This window comes from Danio rerio, chromosome 18, assembly GCF_052040795.2.
Source record: "Danio rerio strain M-AB ecotype USA chromosome 18, GRCz13ab, whole genome shotgun sequence".
Classification (NCBI taxonomy): Eukaryota; Metazoa; Chordata; class Actinopteri; order Cypriniformes; family Danionidae; genus Danio; species Danio rerio.
Window position 1 is genome coordinate 43,289,873 of NC_141038.1, and position 12,628 is coordinate 43,302,500.

Consider the following 12,628-nt stretch of genomic DNA (forward strand, 5'->3'; position numbering starts at 1 on the left):
TATTGATGTTGGACATTTTTGTGTGCTTTCACACAAAACCATAAGAAGCTTCAAGTAAATGCGAAAACCTTTGTAAGGTCAGTGTAAACCTAGGGGTGGGGCTAAACTTTGAGAATTTAGAATGTGCACTCGTTCTAAAACATAAGTCTCAAACTCAATGCCTGGAGGGCCGAAGCTCTGCACAGTTTTGCTCCAATCCTAATCAAACACAGCTGATCTAACTAATCAAGTTGTTTAAGACTACTATGGACTATTAATAATATGTGAGCTGGAGGTGGTTGGAGCTAAACTAAAAACTAAACTGAACCGCTATACGGGAGGTCAAATGTGTGTTTATATTATCTACTATTTTAATTATTAACATTTATTTTTTTTAAATACAGATCAGCGTATACTATTTCTCATCATTAAAGGGCATTTTTTGTCATTTATGTGGTTTATTTATACACTAATTTTGAGAGAGGAATGCATACTTATGATTGAACCAACACAATCACACGGCAATTTGTAACTTTTTTTTTTTTGATTTAGTGGCCAATTCGTATGAATTTGTACGATCTAGTTCGTACAATTGAGTATGATTTGCTCATCCGCCAATGACTGTTGGGTTTAGGAGTGGGGTTAGGTGTCATGCTTTCTTTTTTTAAAATAGTACAATTTTGAACGACTGAACTCATTTAAATTTGCACGAATTAGCCACTAAACTGACAAAACGTAAAATACTTGCGTTTTCTCATGAGATCCGGCTAGATTGAACATAGCTGGTCCAGCATCAGAAATTGACTGATTGGTGGATCATGTATTAACTAACTAACCATAAATAACCAGAATTTCTTATCTCAGTATCTTCAATTTAAAGAATCCCACCTTCCACCCCTACTTCTCCTCCCTTTCTAGACAGGGTGGCATGTTGGCCCAGTGGTTAGCATTGTTGCCTGATAACAAAAATGTCACTGGTTTAAGTCCTTACCAGGCCAGCCGACAATTCTGTCCAGAGTTTACATGTTCTCCCCATTCTCACATGGCTTTCTCCATGGGTTTCCTCCCACAGTCCAAAGACATCCGACGGATGAATTGATCAAACCGGTTTGGCACTATATGAGTTACCAGTTTATTTCCATTGCAATTCATAATTTGCCATTTATAAGAGGGGGAGTTCTTGAGATCTACCCTAGTTCAAACTCCCTGCTCACTCTTCTATCAAGAAGGAGCCCCAGGCTCAAGGATGTTTTAAGCTCAGGGCTCTCTTACGGGACAACATGCCAAATATGCTTTAGTATCAATCCTCAGCTAAGGGTGAACTCTTGAATATACATTTCTTGTTAAAAGGTTATGAACAATTAAATAAAAAATGGTTTTATTTTTTGAAAATAATAAACGTTATAAATGTAAGCTTTTTTTCAACCTTGAATATACAGATTTTATAAAATGAAAAGTTGTAAAGATGTATTTGGACAGAGATTCTTAAAATCCTAATCGAATCGTATTATGAAGTTTGTGCAGATTCGCACCCCTAATCGTCACTGTTATGCAGTTTAGTTTCAACCTTAAAACATGTGCATGTTATTTTTAAGCAACCATGAAGACACAGGCTAGATTGTTTGGATGTTTTTGATTAGACATGGGGCTAACCTTTGCAAGCCCTCCAGAACCAGAGTTATGATGTCTATAGAGCATTCTGTCACCTGACCAACTCTATTCCCACAGGACTCTTTTTCATTAGAGTTTAGCTCCGGATCTAATTAAACACACCTGTCTAAAGTAAGAAAGGTACTCTGGTTAAACTTCCAAGAAAAGTCAGCAGGATAGTGACCCTCCAGGAACACGATTGGACACCCCTGGACTAGCATCTTCTAATGACCCATACCGTACTGCACAAATGATTTCTGCACCATGCTGACCTTTAATGACCTTTCAGGACAGCTTATCTGACTGTGCAGAGGCGTGCATGTGCTCCCAAAAGCCAGCAGGAAAAATGGGGGATGGGTCGCAGCAAGTGTGCAAGAGTGTGTGCCGAGACAGTACCCCCAGGGCCGTCTGCGTTCTCAGTCTGGTCGCCTGCCCATGCCGCAAGTATCGACTGAGTGTCTGATTGTCTTCAAACTGTCAGCATGGGCTTATTGTGTTTCACAGCTCAAGAACAGCCAGGAGACAATGAGGAAAAGTTTAGAATTGTGCATTCACTCTCGCTGTCTTTCTCAGATCTCTGCATGGTGAGCTCTGAATGACAATTTCACACCTGGACTCATTATGCTCCTACTAAAATTCTCAGATTATTTGAAATTCAAAAATTGAAATTCAGAACAATATAACATCACCAATAATGCCACCACAAACTTCTTTTAGGAATGTTTGCCACACCTTAGGAGACATTTACATGATATTGTTTTCAGCCAGTTTTTTTTGTACACCTAAACGACTGTTGGTTTACAGGAAAACATCGTTTTTGGGATGCATAAAAAGGAAACTGGTTAAAGTGGAAGTTTTTGAAATTGGCACTGTTGTCATGTCTGTGTATTACACCTCAAACGAGAATAGATAAAACTGGTGACATCATGCGCATGCGTGGTGCGTGTTCAGTGCAGTATAGATTTGAGGCAACCACCCAGCACGCACAGGACGTCAATATGACGTCAGTTTGACTTTGTACCCCAATGTAACATACGAATAAATGTCAGTATTTGATATCAATATGATGTTGGTTTAAGATGTTGGCTCAATGTTGGACTTTTAGTCACTTTACAAAACAACCTAAAATCAACCAAATATAAACGTCATTTGATGTCAGTTTTGGACATTCAAATAGCTTTGTTCTTAGACGCTTGCTAGACCTTGAATTTTGGTCACCTGGCATCATGACCCAAATCTAACCTAATAATAACATCGTATGATGTTGTGTGCCTGCTGGGCATGAACAAATGCACAACAATGGCGGAGTACTTGGTATTGTTATTGTTGCTCATGTTTGCTTGCGATTTCATAAGCAAAGTGTAGGATTACCTCACATTCCAACAAATTGACTAACCAGCCAACTTAGTCCCTTATTTATCAGGGGTTGCCACAGCGGAATTAACCTCAACTATTCCGGCATTTGTTTTACACAGCAGATGCTCTTCCAACCACAACCCTGTAGTGGAAAACACACATATTACTTGCATGACAAATTCTAAATACACAAAAGTTCTACAAAAAAGACCAGGGAGATAAATATGAATATAAAAAAACAAAAAATAAATATGATATTGAATTACATTTATCTAATCACTATCGTTTGACAAAAAGTATGATTTACCGAAACAAGACCCCCTCCATAGCTTAAGTTGAAAGTTTGTAGATCCAGCTATGGCTTCCGAGGACAAAGGCAGGGATGAAGCTCCCCCCCTGGACAAGGCCCACATGGTGGTGGTGGGGAGGATGGTGGGTGAATGTCTGCATCAATATCTGCATCCAAATGTATTCCTAGAGTTTCGTGGCTAATGGTTGGAACTGATTGTGATAAGTGCTGTCACATTAGGTAATCATTGTGTCTCGTGGCTATTAGTTGGAACTGATTTTGATGAGCGAAGTGACATTGTTTTGCTGGTAGAACTAGCACTAAAAGCTACATTTCTGAGCTGCAGATGGCTCATCATCTCTTTCTTACAGGTACTGTTTACCAACAATGTGACAGAGCCAAATACTGGCCTGACAACCTTAATACATATTTTTTGGCCATTTTTGCAGATATGTGTTAACTTGGATCTTTTGAAAACATTGTCATGTAAATGTAAACCTTGCAAGGGCAAAACTTATCTGTTTTCATCTAAATCGTTCCTGCATAAACATAGCCTTGTTGTACTTTGGCACTGCACCATTCATTAATTCATTCATGTTTTTTCATACTCCGGACAAAATGTTTTTCAATGTCAACTTGGCATGCCCTTTACAGTCTAAATGAAACAAAAGGGGTAAGAGAAACATACAACATTTGAAGAGTGGGGGGTCATGAGGACAAGATGGAGAACCATTACTCAAGGTTGATATCATTCATTCATTCATTCATTCATTCATTCATTTTCCTTCAGCCCTTTTTTTTGCTTCTTCTATTTTTCTTAGTCCATTTATTAATCAGGGGTCACCACTGCGTATTGAACTGGCAACTTATCCATCATATGTTTTACAGAGCGCATGCCCTTCCATCTCCAACCCAGTACTGGGAAACACCCATACACTCACACATGGATTGTGGGGGAAACCGAAGCACCCGGAGGAAACCCAAGCAAACCCGGGAAGAACACGCAAACTCCACAAAGAAACGCCAACTGGCCCAGCCGGGGCTCAAACCAGCAATCTTCTTGCTGTGAGGTGATGGTGCTGACCACTGTGTCACCATGTCACTGGTCCAAAATAAACTATACTAAAGTGCTGTGGTGCTCAAGGGAAATGGGAAGAGAAATCTAATCGTCTGTGTCGGCTAACCACTACGATATATATCGCCACACTGTATTGATTCATATCCTGCCACGCGCGTCTGTTTTTCTAAGGAACAAATAAAGCGCAGAGGGAGCAAGTGATCAATTAGCCTCACATTATTCCTTTTGTCTGCCACAGCTGAGCAGTCTTATCAACCTCAACCACACAACTTCCCCTCTGGCTGTCATCCCGAACCTGCTCCCACAACCTGGCTTTGTCAGAACCACTGCTGCAGTCTGGCTTAACCGGGTGTGTGTGCGCGTGTGCTCAACTCCCAAGAGTTTACCAGACAAGGGTGTGTGTGTGTGTGTGTGGCATTGACTCTCTCTGCGCTCGCACACACACACTCTGCCTCGCAGCTGCGTGTATGACAGCGAGTGTGCATGTGGACCACTGTCCTTCAGTCTGAGCGAGTGACTGTCCAGCTTATGGAGGTGCACACTCTCTCTCCGTCTCTCCTCGCGTGTGTGTCCTGCAGAAACCCGACAGAACGTAAGTCCCCTGGTGTCTTTTGATGCTTTTGTTTAATCCGTGTGTGCGTAAGAGACACTTCAGACGTCCCTGTTCCCTCGCAGTTCTCCTTTCTGCTGTTTGAAAGTCTGTCTAGATGTGCGCTTGCTGTATGATAGCAGATGTTTGAGGTGATTAGGTCAGGATTGGTTTTAGGGGGCTGGTAGAATATAAACTATAGGGGGAGACAGTTGTCTGCAACTGCATGTCACATGCAAGGTAACTATCCTTCAGATTGGCTGAAGGTTTGTATTGATTGACGCTTTGTTCTGGTGTGATGTAAGCTCATGTTTACAGGACTGGCTGAACACACACTTGATATTTTAATGAATCTGCAAATCTTCTTGTTTACAGACCAAACTGAACAAAATCTCTTTTTGATTAGTCATTGACTTTAGTCATTTTTTAATACAATCACGTTTTCTTCAGAAGCAAAACTGTAAGTCATTTAAACTTACCCAGGAGGCACAGTATGTCAACAAAACGTCATATTGATGTTGTACCCCAATGTCAGAGGACATTGCAATTTGTTTGGAAATAAAAATTGGGGTGACATCAGAATCCAAAGTCAGGCCGACATCAATATCCAACGTCCAACCTAAAATCAACCAAATATTTACATCTAAGGATGTTACAGCTTGACGTTGTGTGGACGTTACCACTATGTGACGTTTATCAGATGTTGGATTGTGGTTGCCATACCTGACGAATAAATGTCAGTTTTTGACGTCAATATGACATTGGTTTTAGATGTTGGCTTGACGTTGGATCTTGGTCACCTTCCACACAACCTAAAATAAAGGAAATATCAATGTCTAATGATGTTACAGCTTGACGTTGTGTGGAAGTTTTCACTATAACGTCTATCAGATGTTGGATTGCGGTTGCCATACCTGACGAATAAATTTCAGTATTTGACGTTGGTTTAGGATGTTTGCGCAACGTTGGATTTTGGTCACTTTCCAACACAACCTAAAATCAACCAAATATCAACATCATTTGATGTCATTATCGGACGTCAAAACAACATTGTACTTGGACGCTGGCTAGACATTGAATCCGTGACACCACAACCTATTATTAACATCCTTTGATGTTATGTGCCTGCTGGGTATTTTTCTGGGTATATTAACTTCATTAAACAATATAAAAATGCCAGTGAGGTCAGAACAATGATTAAATAATTTTTGCATGGGGCAGGAAGTAATTAGCTTGTAACTTGTGGGCGCAATATTTGTATGAGGCTCTTCTTGGTAATGCATGTGGTTAATAGTCAATGCTGAATAATACTAAATGCTAAATAATTAATAAGACTCATAAAGCCCCAGCATGTGTTTGAGACTCTAGCTGCAGGGATGCACTTTAGCACTCCAAACTGGACACAGCACGCCAGCCATGCCCTCGCCATGCCCATGCATCTCAGCACCAATTACTGAATTAAAGGTGAAATGTAGTGGGAAATATTCCACCGCCAAATCATTTCAGCTCATTAGTAAATCTATGTGGAAAGGCTGATGTATCTTCCAGCTCTCTTAATTCAATTCAAAGGGCTTAATTGGTTTGACCAAATTATGTTTTGTGATGGCGAACAAATAACTTTGCTAGAGCAAGAGAATGACACTTTGAAGTAAAAGTAGAGCAAAAACAACAGGTTTAAATGTGTACAAATCTATTTACTCTGCATCCTTTTTTTTTTAAGTTTTCCAGTAGAGAAAAAATTGATCCATGTTTAATTTAGCTGATCTGTTCTACAGAACAACAAGAAGAAAGATAAAGTGTATATATACAAGCAACATCACACAAGTAGCTCTGTGATATGGCTGTATATCAGCACTGCTGTAATGCATGCATATATCAGCAGTGGCTGATGCATAATCATTTCAAAGAGCTACTTGTGTGATACTGCATTTATATAATTGTTTGTTACTACAAAGCATTTTTTCATATTACTGAAATTTATAACAAATGCGATTTTATTTTTTTTCTTGAACAATAATAGATAACAAACATCCGTATAAAGATGCCAAGTCAATCAGTCCAAGGAATGATTGCCAAGTTTTTATGCAGTCAAATCTATTTGCTCTTGAGTAAATAACTGATGTCTGTGAACAATTATTGCCTGTAGATATAACTAAATCCCCAGTCAGATAACAAGATTTTGTCACTATATCAGATTTTGCATTTTTGTCTTGATAAAATCTTGACTTTAGGTAACAAATGTGTCAGACAACACGTTCCTTCATTCAAGAATCAGTCATCCCGTGATGTCTACAACGAGCGTTATTTCCCAAAGCAGTCACAAGTTTTGCTTATTGCTTTACAATATTTCTTATCTTATTAATTTTAATGTTTTGTTTTTTTTTTTTTACGTTATATTTATCTCAAACACTTATGCTTGCTGACAACTAGAATACATTATTTAAGGCCATTCGTTATGGCATTGATGGGATCAAACATATATTTTTGTTTTTTTAAATTAGGATATTTCCTTTTAAATCTAAATGTATATTTTCCAGCCATAGTTTGCTTATTAAACACTATGCCTGCACTTGCCACGAGTGAGACAGAAAATGAAGGCATATTTAGCACCAAAGAAATATCAGATGCTCAAGACAAAATAATGACATATTAAAATAATTAGCAAAAATATGACAGAGGTTTGTGATACAACAATCACAGTGAAGTATTATTTTAATACTTATTTTACGGAGCAAAACAAATCATGACTGCACAGTTGAGTAGTGGATGGGCACAAACAAAAAATAATTCGTATATTTTTCTTAAAAAAAAAAAAACATCTTTTTGAAATGAACTTCGTTTGGTTTAATTTGTATCTTAATGTATTTTTGTTAGTCAGATATCTAGTAAAAGATAAAAAAGAATAATGAATTACATCTGAGATGATGTGCTTCAAATCAAGTCTGCTATGAGCTTCAGTGTCAAAGCACAAACTGGTTTGTTAAATGAAATAAGATCTAGCCTAAATAAAATTGAAGTAAAATATTCATAGTTTCAGAGAAACTCGCACCAAACTGTTTTCATTTTTAATGACAAAATCTTCCATTGCCATTGAGTTTCAATTTAATTAGTTTTATCAAGTAATTTGAATATACAAAACCTATTCAATGTGCTTTTACGGTGTATTTGCAGCACTAAACGTGTTTCCAGATTATCTCGGAAGAACAAACTCTGTTGGAAGGCTAAAAGAACTCAGAAACTCCTTGTGAGAATGCAGATGTCTGCATATTTGTTCCAGTCTGTCAAATAAAATAGTTTGAAACACTTAAATATTTTAGAGAAAGTAGTTTTCATGATTTTTCGTCGGGAAGATTGAAAAAAAAAACATTAACATGCCAGACTTTCTGCAATGATATAAAGAGGCGTCGCAGACAAGGTATCGGTTGTCGATTGAATATTGTGTCACGACGCCCATTTGTCGTTTACGACTCCCCACGTCATCCTACGTCAAGGAAATTGTGCCAAAATCATGACAAAATTGTGTGATCTGACCAAGCTTTAAACAATGACAAATCACAATAGCCTAAGACCACTATACAGACCTCCATCATACTCCTGAATAAGCATCTGTCAGAGGAGTTCTCATGTCAAACAAATAAGAGGCAGCCATAGTCTAATGGTTTGAGAGTTTGACTTGGAATCCAAATTCCCCTGAGCAAGGCACCAAACCCCAATCCAGTCTTTGGGTAGCCTACTGTTCATAGGTGTAAGGCGCTTTGGATAAGGACATCCGCTTAATACATAAATGTAAAGATAAAGGCTGAACGGCCTCCAATGTTTTGAAAGTTATCTCTGAAATCACTGAAACTAATTTTCAAACAGGCAATAATCTTAAAATAAACTGAATATCTGCAATGCAACTGCATACTTTCTTTTGTTTTCTCCATTCAATCCCAATTATTGTGTGTGTGTGTGTGTGTCTTTGTTTTGTTTGCCAGGGCTTGGCTGAAGCGGGCAGCAACCATATTGCCCATGAGCAGAGACCCCACCCAACCACATTCACATGTGATAAATAAAACATGACACTTACATTGTGCCTGGGCTGAGTGTAGCCGGGTAGCTCAGTTGACCCATCCCAGAGAGCCACAGACAGGTTTGGACTAATTTGGGTCACTGTAAGTCCAATATAAAAGCAGCATGTCAGTATGTACAGAAGCTGAGTGAATCAGCAAGTCCAGAATGATCCAGCTCAGGTCCCTAGACTCCCCCAGCTGAGGGAAATATAAAGCAGGAACATGTTCAAAGGAAGTCAATGTTTATTCCCTCGGTATCACTCTCTTTCTCACTCCCGCTCTATTTCTTTACCTCTCCGCTATTGTTGAGAGCATGTGCAGATTTGCAGAACATACCCATCTTTTTCCTGTTCTTCCCTGTGTGCATTTTAAGCCACAAACTGAGGAACAAAACAGTTATATTTGCACTCTCTAAAAGATTTATTCATGCAGAAATTGCTATTCATTTACAATGCAAATGCATAGTAAAGATAACAAGATGACTGTATGCTTGTATGTGGAAGGTAAAGATCCTGACCCACTCAAAGTTTGACTCTTAGTTGTGAACGATTAGCATACTCGATTGCTTGCGGCCATCTATTCGTGTTTCTGTAGGTTCTGAAGCCTACACGCTTTCTCTGAACAGAGAGGAAGCTTCCTGCCTTTTTCACCCCGCCGTATCCTCTTCATCTCTTTCTTTCACAGCTTGTTTTGTTTGTCAGCTGGGACTTGCGTGCATGTCTTCCAGATTCACACTTTCTAATGTTTCATTTGCCCCCTTATGTATGATTTTTCTTAGTGGAGGTGGGTTGATTCGCCTCTGTGCCCTAGGCAAGTGCCCTTTCTTTTTTTTCAACTGCCAAACATCTCCTCACCCACCCCCAAATCCGAGCCTATGCCAGCCCCCCACTTCATCCTGTAACCCACCCTGAGGTTTGAGGATGTTTTAGTAAATAAGGTAAAAAGCAGTTTCAGAAGTCGCCCCCTATACTTCTTAATAGTGCACTATTTGAGGAAGCAGCCATTTGTAGTGGTGGACATTCTGAAGAGCACTCAATCGATCCCACAATGCACATCAATAACATGTGTACAACCGGTGTACACTCAGCGGCTAAAGAATACACATTGCACTTTAAAATATAATTTATGTAATTATGGTGGTATGGTGGCACAGCGGCTAGCACTATCGCTTCACAGCAAGAAGGTCACTTGTTCGAGTCCCGGCTGGGCCAGTTGGCATTTCTGTGTGGAGTCTAAGGACATGCGGTATAAGTGAATTGGATCAACTAAAATTGGCCATAGTGTATGAGTGTGTGTGAATAAGAGAGTGTACGGCTGTTTCCCATTACTGGGTTGAGGCTGGAAGGGCATCTGCTGTATAAAACCTATGTTAAAGTAGTTAGTGGTTAATTTTTGTTGTGGTGACTGTAGATAAATTATGGAAAATTAATGAATTAATAAATTAATGTATTGTTAAATTAACATTTGTGTACATGACAGAAATCAAAGTACGTTGTTTCATTACTAATAGGTAGTCCCACACGGAATCTGCGTGTGCAGAATTTTGCCGATTTTACGCAAAAGTTTGCAGATTTTTAGCCCATCATTAAATCTGTTTATTTACTTGTAAATGTGTGTAAATCTATATTTGTTCCGTTTTGAAATAAATTACAGTGATATTATTGACTAATATGTAAATGTTCATCTGATTTATGTACAATGCAGTTTGTGCGGTAATATTTTCTGTCTTTTAGTTATATTATATGATATATATCTAATTGGATTTTCATTTTAAACATTAAATAAAAGTTAAAAACATTATATATTTTTCACATATTAAAGTCTTGGTTACTTCCAAAATAATGTACCAGAAATCCGCAGAATTTTACCAAAATTCTCAGCAGAAACCCCAAAAAACGTCCGCAGATTCCATCTGGCCCTAAGTAACTCACAAAGTGTGAAATATCACTAGTTCTGACCAAGAAAATCGAATCAGTCTGAGAGATTTACAGTATCAACTAGCAAAAAACATCATCAGTTCCTGTTCATTCTGTTGTAGGAGACTAGTGATTGAGGGTATTGACCTTATTCTTTGTGTACGAGCGGGTGCAGCCATTTGAATCTATTTGGCTCGAGACTTCCAGTCTTATTCACTTCCATTTATTTTTAGATGTTTAAAACTGCTGATGTTGCAAACTGATATTTTCTTATACTATTATTTTTTTTTATGTATAGTCACAGACACTCTTGTTTGTAGAGCAAGTAGTTTGAACGTTTTCTGCTGTTTATTCTTAGTAATTTCTCCCGCATTTTAGAATACGGTCAATAGAAGCAACTTTGGTGACAGTCAAGCAGTTGTACTAAAGGGCCAGGCCATGTGATTATGGCGTTAGGGTGTTTTCACTCTTGCCTTATTTAGTTTGGTTGAATTGCACTAGAGTTAATTTTACCTTTTGGTGTGGTTCAATTGGACAGGTATGAATGTAGCAATTGCACTTCAGTGCGCACCGAAAGTGGACCTAAAACCGAAAGTGGACTGCAATGTGCATTATGGGATGTGAGGGTAAAATATTTGTTGACAGAACTTTACCAACGATTTTAAACAGAGAGAGAGAAGGAAGAAAACGTTAGCTGATGGATCATTGCTAATATTTCCTGGAGATGACCATGTCGCAGTTTAGCTAAATTAATTAACTCCTCCTCCTGAAATTACTTGTCATGTGCCTTGCTGTTTGCAATACATTAAATCATAGTTTTCCAGACACAGCCACATTCTCAAAATGTATAGTTTGTTTAAAGTAATTCATGCAAACTATCTAGTATAATATGACCAGGGATACAATCAGAGTCATCCCTCCATGTTAACAAGCGTCATTTTGTGTGTGCCGATTTTGTTTTCTTGCAGGGGTTCCATTGGCATTTTCCCGTACGTTAATTCTGACAAATCGAAAAGGAGTTTAGGGAATACATCTGGTCAATGATGTGGATTTTGTCACAAGACTGCATTTTGGTCCTTTTCAATTGGTTCGAACCAAAGCGATCAGTGTGTTATGAAAAGGACACAAATAAAGACAAAAAAAAATGCTGCAATGTATGATTGGTTGCCCTTGGTCGGGATCAAAATGAACTTAAACACAGATGTGAGAGCCCCCTAATTTGCAACTTAATAATACCTTAAAGTTATTTGTTCATTTATAAAGGTTGACCTGGAAGTATGTGTTTTGAAATCTGCCAACCATGCAAAGTCAATAATCTGATCTGTAAATGTCATGTGATAAATCCAGAAGTTCTCAACCTTGCTGTAGACTGTCCTGCAAAGTTTATGTCCAAGCTGCTCCTCCAGCACACCAATCTATTATCTGCAAGCGACCCTGAAGAATTTGATTAGCTGGTTCAAGTGTGTTTGATTAGTGTGTTCGAACTCTGTAGGACAGAAGGTCTTCAGGTGAAAGGTTGAAGATATCTGGACTAATCGCTGAAAGAACTTTATTTCCATGAGGTCTGGCAGTAGAGATGTCTGTTATCTAAGTCTGGGTACTGGAGGCAATAATACTACAAAATATTTATGATAATAGAACCAAAGGTGTATCTATGAAATCCACCAGAAGAAAACAAACCAGTGCTAATCAGTGTAAAATCAGCATGTGTATAAAGAG

The 12,628-nt window shown here is 38.5% G+C and overlaps 1 protein-coding gene across 8 annotated transcripts in view; it reads left to right on the plus strand.

Annotated features, from left to right (window-relative positions):
* The first annotated feature begins 4,795 nt into the window (after positions 1–4,795).
* Positions 4,796–12,628, plus strand: part of sema6d (semaphorin 6D) — a 222,435-nt gene continuing 214,602 nt past the window's right edge. For all 8 annotated transcript variants that reach the window (XM_087291995.1, XM_087292002.1, XM_087291994.1 and 5 more), the window contains exon 1: positions 4,796–4,944. The gene's annotated coding sequence lies outside the window, so the exon portion shown is untranslated. The remainder of the gene's footprint in view (positions 4,945–12,628) is intronic.